The following is a 13,853-nucleotide window of genomic DNA, read 5'->3' on the forward strand; positions in this document are numbered from 1 at the left end:
TTCTTCACAAGGTGGCAGGAAGAAGTGCCCAGCAAGGGGGAAAAGCCCCTCATAAAACCATCAGATCGTGTGACAACTCACTCATTATCACAAGAACAGCATGGGGGAAACCACCCCCATGATTCAATTACCTCCACCTGCTCTCTCCCTGGACACGGGGTTATGGAGATTACAATTCAAGATGAGATTTGGGTGGGGACACAAAGCTTAACCATATCAGTGTCTGAGTGAGGCCCATGAGAAGAGTTCAATGTAAACACCTGCCACAGGCAGAGTACAGCACTCAGGAAAGTGTGACCTTTCCAGACCCTCCTTCTTCCTCTCCCTCCCTGGTCTCCAACCAGATTATTTGGCAGAAATGGAATCTCTAGGGATGGAAAGAGAAAAGAATCAGAATCACAACCCTCTCCCCAGTGTAGGTCTATAGGGCTGGTAAGGAGGGAATCCTAAATTATAAGCAAGTATTACAGTATTACTTACATGATTATTACATGAGAGTTGGCATTTTAAATTTGAATTGAGACTATATTTGCAATTTTGAATGACCTGTGGCTGAATCAAGAAGTGTATCCAAAACTGAAATAGATGTTGTCATTAATGATGACCTTACCATGATTATGAGATCTACTTAGCCCCTAAAGGCGTGTACATTTGTGGCTCCTGCTAGTCTAGAGACCCCAAAGTTACCGTAGGTTTTAGAGGTCAGCAACAACATCAGATCCTCCACAAGGAGTGGAAAGAAAGAGGGCTGCAATGTTTTTAAGGTCCACTGTGGTAGGCAAAACCTGAAGATGCTCCCCAAGATTCCCAGCCTCTGGCGTACACACACCTTTTCCCAGTTATTCAGTCACTGCTGGATGTAATACAGGTTGTAACTGGAGAGATTATCTGGGTGGGCCTCACATAATCGTATGAGCCCTTTAAAAGACAGAGTATTCTCCCACTGGTTCCAGAAGAGGAAGTCAGCAAGATGCTTCAGCTGGCCTAGGAGAAAGCAAACATCCCTGTGAACTGCCTACAGAGGCCACATTTGCAGGAATTGCAGACCACCTCTAGGACATGAGAGTGATCTCGGCTAATAGCTAGAAGGGAAACAGGAATGCAATTATACAATTGCAAGGAAATCAATTCTGCCAACAACCATCTTAGAAGAGGACACCCAAGCTCAGATGAAGACTGCAGCCCTGACGGTCACCTTGATTTCAGCCAGAGAAATCCCTAACCAGAGAATCAAGCTAGCATGTGCCTGGACTACAGAAATTGTGAGAAAATGAATTTATAGTATGTTAAGTTGCTAAGTTTGCAGTAGTTCATTGTGTGGCCACAGAAAACTAATACAACACCATTCAACTCAATTAGGGATTCAAAATTCCCAAAGATCAATTTTGTAGTAAAGGACTTGCTTATATCTATGCTACCCAAACCAGGACACACAAATCTTTCTATCCTGATGCATCAATTTTACTGAAAAATGTGATGGTAGTTTTAATGGGTAAATGCTGAGGTCATTTTAATATTGTAGCAAACATAAATTTATTGTACTAGATATCTTTCATTTGTTCTTCTCTATCCATTCTTCACCCTTATTCATCTTGTCCTATGCACTTGGAGGCTGACTTGCATAGGCAGATTCAACAGGCTCCCTTGCCATCCTGCTATCTATTGCATTCAACCATTCAGAAGTGCTGACTAGAGATGGTGGCAGGGAGAAGAGTAAGGTTGGAGCATTTGTTTCCTGAATCCCCCCCACCCCTAATAGGATGCCTCATGTTGGCCATGTCAAGCTCAACAAAGTCAGAACCCCTGCCAGGCAGACCTATACATTAGGCTGGGTCCTGGCAACTCCTCCTTCCCCTTGATTCGTCAGACCTAAGAGTGATGTGCCTGACCCCAGTGTGTTGCTAGACAGTACTGTGCTATTACTTTGTGACTGCCCTAAAACCTACCTATACCTTTATAAATAATCTCTTTATAACACTCTCCTCAATTACCCAGTTTGAAAATGACAGCTGTCTCCTGCCAGAAGTTGACTGATACAGGCATCAAAGGACAAATTCACAGTCTTCAAATGATAAAACATGAGATTTTAGACAGATTTTTATTTGGCTGTCTTTTTTCATCAATTCCCCTTTACCCTCCAGTTTTATTAGTTTACTATTCTCACCCACCTTTAGTGATAACACTGCATAAAATTTGAAAAGCATTTCTTTGTGTAAATAGTATAGATCATATGTATATATGATTTTCGTTACTATATAATAAAATGTCATTTTCAGTAAAAGAGAAGCTACTGATGTAAAGTAGGTACTAACTTGTCACAGATGTCTTCATGTATAAATATTTCATGAAACTGTATGCCTCATTTTCCCCATTCACAAAAATAGGACAGTTAGTACTATTTGTCTCTGGTCACAACTAAATTTATATATAAATTGTATCAGTCTGTTTTTCCACTGCTAATGAAGACTGAGTAATTTATAAAGGAAAGAGGATTAATGGACTCACACTTCCACATGGCTAGGGAGACCTCACAATCACGGCGGGAGGCAGATGAGGAGCAAAGTCATGTCTTACAAGGAGGCAGGCAAGGAAGACAGCATGTGCAGAGGAACTTTCCTTTATAAAACCATCATATATGATGAGACTTATTCACTGAGAAAAGCACCAGAAAGACCCACCCTCATGATTCAATTACCTCTTACTGAGTCCCTCCCATGACACATGGGAATTATGGGAGCTACAATTCAAGATTTGGGTGGAGACACAGTCAAAGCATATCATAAGTGATTATGCTTTGATATTTTGTCCAGACTGTTTCAATTATTACTAATAATGGCCCAGGCATATTAAGTGTTTACTACACACTAGATATTATTCTATGTTTCTCGCACATAGAATGCTGGGAGGGGCTGCTGTGAAGGTCACTGACATGCCCGTGCCCTGGAGACATTTTCCTCATGGTCTTGGTGATTAACATTTGGCTCCTCATTACTTATGCAAATTTCTGCAGCCAGCCTGAATTTCTCCCCAGAAATGGGTTTTTCTTTTCTATTGGATTGTCAGGCTGCAAACTTTCCAAACTTTTACGCTCTGTCACCTCTTGAATGCTTTGTTGCTTAAAAATTTTTCCCACCAGACACCCTAAACCATCTCTCTTAAATTCAAAGTTACACAGATCTCTAGGGAAAGGGCAAAATGCCACCAGTCTCTTTGGTAAAGCACAGCAAGAGTAATGTTTACTCCAGTTCCCAGTAAGTTCCTCATCTCCATTTGAGACCAACTCAGCCTGGATTTTGTTGTCCACATCACTATCAGCATTTTGGTCAAAACCATTTAACAAGTCTCTAACAAGTTTCAGACTTTCCCACATCTATCTTCTTCTGACCCCTCCAAATTCTTCTACCCTCTACTACCCGGCACTGGGTAATTTATAAAGGAAAGGACTCACAGTTCCACACGGCTGGGTAGGCCTCAGGAAACTTACAATTATGGCTTAGGTGAAGGGGAAGCAAGAACCTTCTTCACATGGCATTAGGGGAGAGAAGTACAAGGAGAGGAAATGCCAGATGCTTATAAGATCATCAGATCTCATCTCATCAGAATTCACTCACTATCACAAGAACAGCATGGGGAAACTGTCCCCATGATCCAATCACCTCCCTCCCTCAACATATGGGGATTATAGGTCACTCCCTTGAAACATGGGGATTGAAACATGGGGATTACAATTTGAGATGAGATTTGGGTGGGGACACAGAGCCAAATCATATCAATTATTTATTATGCTTCACAATAACCTACAATGTAAACACTATTATTCTTATTATTATTATTGTGTCTATTTTATAGATGTCAAGCCAAAATGCAGAGAGGAGCATATAGTGAGTAAATGGTGGCACCAAGACTCAAACCACTCGCGCCTGGTGTTATCATCCAGGCACCTAACTAGGCACTGCATTATTGTATATTGACATGCTGATTAAAAACAAAAATAATTATCAGGATGTTAAATACTACCTGAATAAAACCTAATGGTTTTCTCCTTGTGACCTACCTGATACATTCTCCTATCGACCATTACAATGTTTTAGTAACTCAATGTTTTATTAACTCAGAGAATTATTTGATGTCACAAATATAGTAACAACTTTCCCTAAATCAAGGTCAGAATATAAAAAGGGGAATAATTACTTTTAGAAAGTAAATAAGGATCACTCAAATATATTTCCTCTAAAAAGTGGCAGAAAAAAAAAAAAAAAAAACAGATTAAGCCATCAAAATATCCACTTATACTCTATGCAAACCTTACATTCACATTAACAACAATTTTATGTCATGACTGCATAAAACATAGGAAAACACTAAGAAACTATGTAAAGATATAAAGAGAAAGGCTATAAAATTACTTGTCCTTTTCTTGGGAAAAGAAAACAACATATGAGTGTATGAAGGGATTTTATGTTCAATCTGAAGTACGATTGTACAAATTAACTAAAGGCTATGTATTGTCTCATGTAGCAAATAAGATTGTGGCAAATGGGATTACTTTCTACCCTCACTAGTGTTTTGATAATTAAGTCAAATTTTTATAAACTTTATATATGCAACCCATGAACAAGCCTTGAGCATATTTGAAAATAATTAATAAAATTATTGGAAGGTATAAATAAATTTTTAATTTTACCACTAGGCTCCCTGATGAAAGAACTGAGACCTAATGTAATTTCCTTTTTCCCTCGAAGGAGAACTGCTCATTTAAAGATACTAATCTTAGTAACATTGGCCCAAGGTAGGGCTTTAAAGTAATTATGAATTTATAGGTGTTGCAATCATTTCATTTTGTGACAATTTTTTATCTATTTTCAAAGGCGGCACATTGCAACAAGACAGGAGCCAGCAACACATCTGACACAGGTGAAGAAGGAAGGTTTGATTGCGGTCATCACATCACAATGCATATGTATCTCAAAACATGGTGTGCACGCTTAAGATACAAAATTTTTATTTGTTAATTATATCTCAATAAAGCTAGGGAGAAATTTTTACAAATAAACATTTTTATAAAGGAAGGAAAGGAAGTCACAAACACAATGCATTAATACTTACTCTTTGGGAAAAGTATCAGAAACACTAAAGAAATAAGCACTGACACAGATGACTTGCTATATAACTGGTCAATTTAGAAAAAACAAGAACAGATCATATCTCCTTCTGAAAACTTTCCAGGGCATAATAACCAGCTCTGCCTATATTTGGGAGAATTTTTCTACACTAGATCAAATGTCAACCTGAATCTGAATTCTAGAACCCAAAATGGACTCAAACAAAATGAAATTAGAAGAACCACTCTTTTACTCAATAGACACATAGTAAGCACCTGCACTGAACATGTGTTAGGAATTTGAATGACCCTCAGCTCTTACCCTTCTGAGGCTCCCAGATACATAAACCACTAAACACAGCAATATGAGAAAGGCGATGGCAGAGCCATTATCAGTTACTTTAGGAGCCCAGAAGATGAGCACTTGTCTGCCTATAGAGTTCAATCATGAAAATAAAGAATGGAAATAGAAGAACACAGTACATACTGTCTGTGTGTATATTTGCACTCCTATATATTTATAGTTTCTTATATTATAATGTCATAAATTATTTGTCACTGGACACATAATACCCACCACATAGATAAATTTTTACTAATGTAATTTTTTCAGGTCACACAATTGATTAGATGTGATACTTTTAAGTGGACTGTAATGTGAAAAATCATTGCGTGAATAAACACTGAAAAGAAAAAATGTATGTATTATATAATATATATATAATATGAGGAGATGATACAGTATGATATATGACATGAAGAGATGAACCTTCGTTATTCAGAATCCCTGAATCATATTTGGAGCCAGTAGTTGAGGAAGGTGCTTTTTTTTTTTCCTACAAAACGTATAAGGCTCATTGTTTCCTTTTGCTTTCACCTATTGTGTTTGTGATCTATGGGATATACACATAACAAAGAATGCCAGATGTCAGTACAGGAAAAAAAAATGGCCTCCCAGTGTTCAATGTTTCCTAATACAAAAACAATAAATCACATTATATTCTTGAGTGGAGAAGTCATGTGAATCAACACAAAATTGGTCTAAAACAGGAATCTACTTCTCATCATGCTCATCTTGGGGGTCCTCTTACTTGGTTCGCCTTGAAGTGCTCTGTATCCTCACATCCCCACACTAGGAACTACAGTGTAGAAGGAGCGTTCTCACACAGCCATCAGGAATTTGGTATGTCAGGATTTGAGGCAGACACAATTTAGTGACTGCACTCTTGTGACAGCAGATACCAATGCATTAGCAGCCCTGTTCAGACAACAGGGCTCCTCACTGTCCATGTCTTGCCTGGTTATTGATGAACATTAAAGAAGCAACAGGAATGAATAAGAAATTATGCCATTGGTCTAAATCTATCCAACACATCCTTTCGAGTTCTCAAGAGACAACACGTTTATTTTTCCAACCTTGTTCTACATGGTCAAAGGTTGTACAGTTCTTTTTCATAATGCTTATCTGTGTTTAGTGCATGTCTTAGTCATGGAAAGAAGCAAGGTTATGGTGGCCTGGATTTTCTTTTTTAGTCTCTACTATTCTCTTGGGATATTGAAGAATCTTCAAAATCAAAATTATCCCAGTTTAATTTAAAAGAGCCAGAGAGAAATCCTCTTTTCACAGTTTGACTATTCAATCTATAGATTTCATAGGGTTTCTATCCCTGTAACATGAATAGGAGTAATGTTAAAATCTTCTAAGCCCACATGCTGCCTATAATATAAGCTGACACCTTAAAAGTGTTAGCATTTGTAGCTGTCAACACCACTCCTTGATGTCCCCTGCACCTGGCACAGCACTCCTATAGGTCCCTCCAGTAGAGACAGGCAGAAACTACATCCCATTTATGAACTAGCACTAGAAATTGTATAGCATCCCTTCTGAGATACTCCATTAGTCAAGGCAGTTACAAGCCCTGCCCAAACTCAAGGGGAGAAAACAAACCCCACTCTGAGGTGTGTTAATCGCCTTGTAAGGAAAGCATGCAAGTTTGATAACTATATTGGTGCCGCCATCTTTAGTACATAAAATCTATGCTGTCATGCCCTTCCTCCAAAGGTAAGGCGGGCCCAGTTCTTAGAAATATAATGACCTTTCTTTCCTGGTTCAGTTGGAACCAAAGACTTACTTTACTCAGCTGTAGTATCAGTAACTAATAACTTTATATCATTCATGAAAGTTCAGCTAGAAATGAATAATATTTAAATTAAGAATGCACTGTTTAAGACTGTCTTCTTGGCAGTTTATTGTGAGGTTAAGTCTCTCGAACTAACTTCCCTAATGAAACGGGAAAAAAAATTTTTAATAATTTGGCAAAAATAAATATTGAATCCTAAATTTAAATAAGAGAAGAGAAGGAAACAGTAATTAACTGAAATCATTTATACCACATCGTTATCTAAAACCTAGTTGTTGATAAGAATGGCATAACATTCCATTTTAATTTTCAAATATAAAGTTAATTAACAGAGATTTCTGGACTATGGACTTTAATAAATTATCAATAATCACTAACAAAATAAGTATTTGAATATAAGTGCCTTCTAGGTGTTTGAAGTTCCTCAAGCCGGTGGAGGGGGAAAGGAGTGTCCTCATATATTTCTTAAGTGTCTTAAAGTTTTCCACCTTCAAATGTCTAAATTTTTTCTCTTTTACAATAAACTTTCAATTAAGCAACCGTAACTTCAAGCCTTTGTCTAAATCATATTAAATTCTGAACAGACACGTTCCAACATGATCGTTGATCCAACTCGAGAGCAGGGAAGCAAAAAGAAAATCTACGTGGATATATCTTCATTTCTGTACCCTGCATGAAAAAAAAAATGTAGTTACAATATCACCAAGGTCTTCTCTGGAATTTGAGACCTCAATAAAAGTCTTCTTCGTATCCATGGATTAGAGAAAAAGAGAGGGAACTGCTCTACCCTAAGCGTTGGAACCTGGAGTTAGCCTTGCCCAGGGAGTGAAACCCAAGAAACGAAGCCTGGGGTTGCCTGAGAAAAACCAAGCTGTGACTGCCCTCTGCTGGACAGGTGTGAATGACCTGTCTCTGAAACTCCTTGGTAGGCCCTAGAGGTAGTTTCCTTCCACGCTCGCTCCTGCCAACTGTGAACAAAAGTTCTCTGAAAAGGAATTTAAAGGAAAGAGACTTTATTCCAGTGAACAGTTTGCAAACTGTTGAGACACAGCCTTAGGTGTAAAACAAAGGTGGTTCCAGAGAACAAAGAAAGAGTGTGAGTTTTGTAGCAAAAGTTTCAGCCCAGCTTCCCGAGCAGGTCCTTTATGCAAACAAAGGATTCAACCCTTCTTATTTCTGATTGGCTGGCACAGCTGAGTTCTGATTGACTGATAAGAGCCGGGCTCTGACTGGTTGGTTCAGGTGAGTTCTGAAAGTCCCAAAGTTTAAAAAAAAGTGTGGCTTTTTGTGCAACTCAGAGTATGTGTGTGACCTTTAGTCAGCAAATAGCTCCTTGGCTCTATTTTAAATTTAGGTCCAGTTAGCCACTTGGGATTCATTTTGAAGGACTGACTCTTTCAAGTTCACATTTGTTCACACAACTAAGCCCATAAATGCCCCATCGGCTAGTTGCTACAGCCTCCACCCTGTCTGCTCCAGCCTGCCACCATGCTAGATCTTTCTTCTCCTTAGGTGTGTACTGTGACTTCTTAATTAGTGGTAAGTAAGCCGTAGATCTTTGCTTTCCCTATTAATTGCCAAGGTGACATTCTGCCACAAGCCTGAGACATCTGTCTCTTCACCAATTCCACCCAAAACACTAAAGTAGTTTATCTGTAGAGATGAGATGGGCAAAATAGGCTACAAGCATAGCTGATCACTGTACAATCCACTCATGCCTCTGAGTTATCTTCTTTAACACACAGCTATTCTAGAATGGAATAGAAAGGATCTGTGCCCTACAAGAGACCCATGCATGAATGGTAATGTGTATGCTAACTAAAATAACGTATTTCTAAAGAATTTAATTATAATTGCATAATTATAATTACTTTTGCCCTAGATTGATACATTTGAAAAAATAAATTATTTACATAATTCAAAAACCTTGAGCTCTTACCTCTCTTTGGATTTGAATGACCATACATCATGTTTTAAGCCAAAATTTATCTGATTTATCACGCTCATCTGTACAATTATCAGCTACCTCCTTAATCATATTTCCCATAGCTACTTCCGAGAAACCCTGGGGAGTTACACAAATGACCACAAAACGGTAAAATTGTATTCTTCCCCGCCTAGCTTTTAGATGGTTTCTGCTGTCTGCAAATCCATCGTGAATACCATTACCACAGCTCCAGGTACTTTCTGGGGATTGTCTGCCAAGCCCTGAAGTTGTCTCCCTGACTTTCCAATGCTGCAAAACTCTTGAGCTAATGAACCCTGTAGTTTCACTGCACTTAAGTTAAACTCAATTCAGCACATAAGGAAAAACAATGGTGTCTCTATGTAAGGCTCAGAGAAAGCCCATAAACATTGGCCAAACTCAGAGCTAAAAGTCCACCTCCTCTTAACCTCTCTATCTTATGGTCTCTGCTGCCCCAAACTCATCCTCTTTATTATCTGGAGAGAAAAAGGAGAAAAAATCTCTCCCCCTCCAAATTCTGTTCTCCCACACACATTACTTATTAATTCACTGATAGGTCAACTCTCTTGGTCAACCAATTTATTCAATGAAGTAGATGGAGGAAAAAGTAATAAAAGAAACTCTTGCTGGTGATCAAATTTGAGAACCCTGAGCTATGTTATGCTTAAGCCCCCCTACACGACTTTTTTTCTTGATGATACAACTTCTGACATCAACTTGCTCACCAGGAATGTGGAAGTTTTTCTTATCTAACTTTCCTGGAGTACTTTCTCCCTATCACCATTCCTACCACTACCACTTCCAACCAATCCAATACTTATTCTCAATTTTTCCTCCCTTGTCCTGTCTAGTAAGCATTACATATCTTATCTATGAAGTACAGTTTGTCTCTAGGTAGTTCTAAACTGCAGGGATTTTTTTTTTCAGCTTGCGAGACTAATTTTTGTATTTTATTGTCTAAACTCTTCTTATTTTTCCTACCCTCAGATGTCACCAAATAGCAATTTAAGAGTTTGATGCTGATAAGCCTCTTTATGTATTAAAAACATAATATTTATAACTTATTGAGTGTTGCAGGAAGTCAGGGACCCTGAATGGAGGGACTGGCTGAAGCTGAGGCAGAAGAACATAAATTGTGAAGATTTCATGGACACTTATCACTTCCCCTGTCAATACCCTTGTGATTTCCTATGCCTGTCTTTAATCTCTTAATTCCGTCATCTTCGTAAGCTGAGGAGGATGTATATCACCTCAGGACCCTGTGATGATTGCATTAGCTGCATAAATTGTTTGCAGAGCATGTGTGCTTGAACAATATGAAATCTGGGCGCCTTGACAAAAGGAACAGGATAACAGCAATGTTCAGGGAACAAGGGAGATGGCCTTGGACTCTGACTGCTAGTGAGCCAGACAGAACAGAGCCATATTTCTCTTCTTTCAAAAGCAAATAGGAGAAATATTGCTGAATTCTTTTTCTCAGCAAGGAACATCCCTGAGAAAGAGAATGTGCCCTGAGGGTAGGTCTATGGATGGCCCCCTGGGGGCGGCCATCTTTCACAGTAGAAGCCAAAAGGATGAAATAAGTCCCAGTCTCCTGTAGCACTCCCAGGCTTATTAGGAAATTCCTACCTAATAAATTTCGGTCAGACAGGTTGTCTGCTCTCAAACCCTGTCTCCTGATAAGATGTTATCAATGACAATGCGTAGCCAAATCTTCATTAGCAATTTTAATTTCACCCCATCCTGTGTTCCTGTGATCTCGCCCTGCCTCCACTTGCTTTGTGATATTTTACTACCTTGTGAAGTATGTGATCTCTGTGACCCACACCCTATTCATGCACTCCCTCCCCTTTTGAAAATCGCTAATAAAAACTTGCTGGTTTTACGGCTCAAAGAGCGTCACAGAACCTACTGACATGTGATGTCTCCCCCGGACACCCAGCTTTAAAATTTCTCTCTTTGTACTCTTTCCCTCTATTTCTCAGACCAGCCGAGCCACTTAGGGAAATAGAAAAGAACCCATGTTAAATATTGGGGGTGGGGTTTTCCCCGATAATTGAGTGCTTTAAAGATATCATCTTATATTGTGTCATACTGTGATCAATACATTCCTATCCTCATTTAGATAATTTTTTTAATGGAGTGATTTATTCTTTAAAAATATCAATAAGATGACAGAGCAAGGACTCAAAACCAAATTTGTTTGTTTTCAAGTCCATACTCCCACATTTGTGCTCAGTAAAACTTGAGAATAAGAAAGGAAACAAAAAGAGGTCTCTGCAACCAAAATAAATGTCACAAGGTCCATGTGCTAAAGCTCATTAACTTATCCCAGAGGGAATTCCTCAGACTCGTAATCAGAGCCTATTCAGTCTAATCCTTATCACAATTCTAGATTATCTGTTTTCTAAATCTGTGTCAGATAGGAAACAGCATGTTGAAAGCACTGAAATTAATAAGAGATATAATTAGGCCAGGCGTGGTGGCTCAAGCCTGTAATCCCAGCGCTTTGGGAGGCCAAGGCAGGCAGATCACAAGGTCAGGAGATCGAGACCATCCTGTCTAACATGGTGAAACCCCGTCCCTACTAAAAATACAAAAAAATTAGCCAGGCGTGGTGGCGGACGCCTGTAGTTCCAGCTACTCGGGAGGCTGAGGCAGGAGAATGGTGTGAACCCAGGAGGCAGAGCTTGCAATGAGCCAAGATTGTGCCACTGCACTCCAGCCTGAGTGACAGAGTGAGACTCCATCTCAAAAAATAAAATAAAATAAGAGATATAATTAACAGATTTGGCATAAGGAAGAGACATGAAAGCTACAAAAATTAGTCTCACAAAGTGAAAAACAAAATCTCTGCAGGAGAGACCTACCTAGAGGCAAATACCTCTACACTCTAATATCAAATGAGTGTAATAGTTGATGTTCATAAGTCCTAAGAACATCTTTTTGGTGTTCTTATACCCCACTTACAATAACTCCATTAAATCTTCCAAAAGACAAGAATCAGCAGCCCTGTTTTCCCATTTGTAATCTTTTCTTTCTTAAAGATAACTTTCTGCTTTAAATATCGTAGTACCATTGTTGGGAAACAATTGTTTTCACCCAACATGAAAACTTAATATAGGAAGACACTCAGGATTTTATGTTAAAGACTCCATGCAATATAAATCCATTTTTTATAAAGCTCAAAAAGAAGCAAAACAAAACAATGTGTTGTTTAGGAATACGTGGTGGGTAACAATTTTTTAAATGCAAAGGAATAATGACCTTAAAATTTGACATAGGGCTGGCAGGGCACGGTGGCTCATGCCTGTAATCCCAGCACTTTGGGAGGTCAAGGCTGGCAGATCACCTGAGGTCAGGAGTTTGAGACCAGCCCGACCAACATGGAGAAACCCCATCTCTACGAAAAACACAAAATCAGCCAGACGTGGTGGCTCATGCCTATAATCCCAGCTACCTGGGAGGCTGAGACAGGAGAATTGCTTGAACCTGGCAGCAGAGGTTGCAGTGAGCCGAGATCGCGCCATTGCACTCCAGTCTTGGCAATAAGAGTAAAACTCCCTCTCAAAAAAAAAAAAAAAAATTGAGATAGTGCTTCCATCCTGGAGATAAAAAGGAGATGAATAAGAGAATAACCCAATTTAAAAGGACTTCATATCTAAAACACCAAAAGCATTGGCAACAAAAGCCAAAATTGACAAATGGGATCTAATGAAACTAAAGAGCTTCTGCAAAGCAAAAGAAACTACCATCAGAGTGAAAAGGCAACCTACAGAAAGGGAGAACATTTTGCAATCTACTCATCTGACAAAGGGCTAATATCCAGAACCTACAAAGAACTCAAACAAATTTACAAGAAAAAAACAACCCCATCAAAAAGTGGGCAAAAGATATGAACAGACACTTCTCAAAAGAAGACATTTATGCAGCCAACAGACACGTGAAAAAATGCTCATCATCACTAGCCATCAGAGAAATGCAAATCAAAACCACAATGAGATACCATCCCACACCAGTCAGAATGGCAATCATTAAAAAGTCAGGAAACAATAGGTCCTGGAGAGGATGTGGAGAAATAGGAACACTTTTACACTGTTGGTGGGAATGTAAACTAGTTTAACCATTGTGGAAGACAGTGTGGCGATTCCTCAAGGATATAGAACTAGAAATACCATTTGACCCAGCCATCCCATTACCAGGTATATACCCAAAGGATTGTAAATCATGCTGCTATAAAGATACATGCACACGTATGTTTATTGCGGCACTATTCACAATAGCAAAGACTTGGAACCAACCCAAATGTCCATCAATGACAGACTGGATTAAGAAAATGTGGCACATATACACCATGGAATACCATGCACCCATAAAAAAGGATGAGTTCATGTCCTTTGTAGGGACATGGATGCAGCTAGAAACCATCACTCTCAGCAAACTATCACAAGAACAGAAAATCAATCTCCACCTCCCAGGTTCAAACGATTCTCCTGTTTCAGCCTCCCAAATAGCTGGGACTACAGGCGTGAGCTACCACACCCAGCTAATTTTTGTATTTGTAGTAGAGATGGGGTTTCACCATGTTGGCCAGGCTGGTCTCGAACTCCTGACCTCAGGTGATCCACCTGCCTCAGCCTCCCAA

This window comes from Macaca thibetana, chromosome 5 (genome assembly GCF_024542745.1).
Source record: "Macaca thibetana thibetana isolate TM-01 chromosome 5, ASM2454274v1, whole genome shotgun sequence".
Taxonomy (NCBI): Eukaryota; Metazoa; Chordata; class Mammalia; order Primates; family Cercopithecidae; genus Macaca; species Macaca thibetana.